A 626-nucleotide genomic window follows, 5' to 3' on the forward strand; every position below is an offset into this window, starting at 1 on the left:
TTACACGGCCAGCGTGGGGGGAAGCTGCATCTCCCACTTCCAGGAAGGGAGGATCCGCAAGGAAAACGCATTGATAAAAAGAAGAACGAAATCAGCTTTGTTCACGTTGCGAATCTCCCATTGTTCCTGCCGCGGCCGTCGGCCCTCGCTGGAGAAAGTATTTCCTCAGCGATAAATCTCCTGGGCTCCTCGCAGCCCTCGCCTTGGCACCGGACCCTCCACAGCTTGTTTTCAAAGAAAAAGCAGCTTTTGCCACAGGGTGTGCTGGGCAATTTTTGGGGGGACAAGGGATGACCCTGGGGTGGAGGGACAGGGGGGGCTGGTGCCTGTCCCAGGGTCTCCAGCCCATGTCCCTGCCCTGCTGGTCCCAAAGGCTTTGCTGGGCTCCCATCCCACAGAGCCTGTGTCAGCACGGCACGGCCACGCATGGGCCCAGGGAAAGCCAGTCTGACCGGGGCCACGCTAATCCCAGCGCCAAAACACGGAGCTTGTGGTGTTTTGAAGGACTTGAAATACAGGAGTCAGGCTGACAGTTGTACAAGAAAAATAGATCAAGTTTCCAAGAAAATAGAGACGAGCTGATCTGATTTTCATCAGCATCTTCAGCCGCCTTTCGGGAAGCCCTG

The sequence above is a fragment of the Antrostomus carolinensis genome, unplaced genomic scaffold (genome assembly GCF_000700745.2).
Source record: "Antrostomus carolinensis isolate BGI_N321 unplaced genomic scaffold, ASM70074v2 scaffold24786, whole genome shotgun sequence".
Taxonomy (NCBI): Eukaryota; Metazoa; Chordata; class Aves; order Caprimulgiformes; family Caprimulgidae; genus Antrostomus; species Antrostomus carolinensis.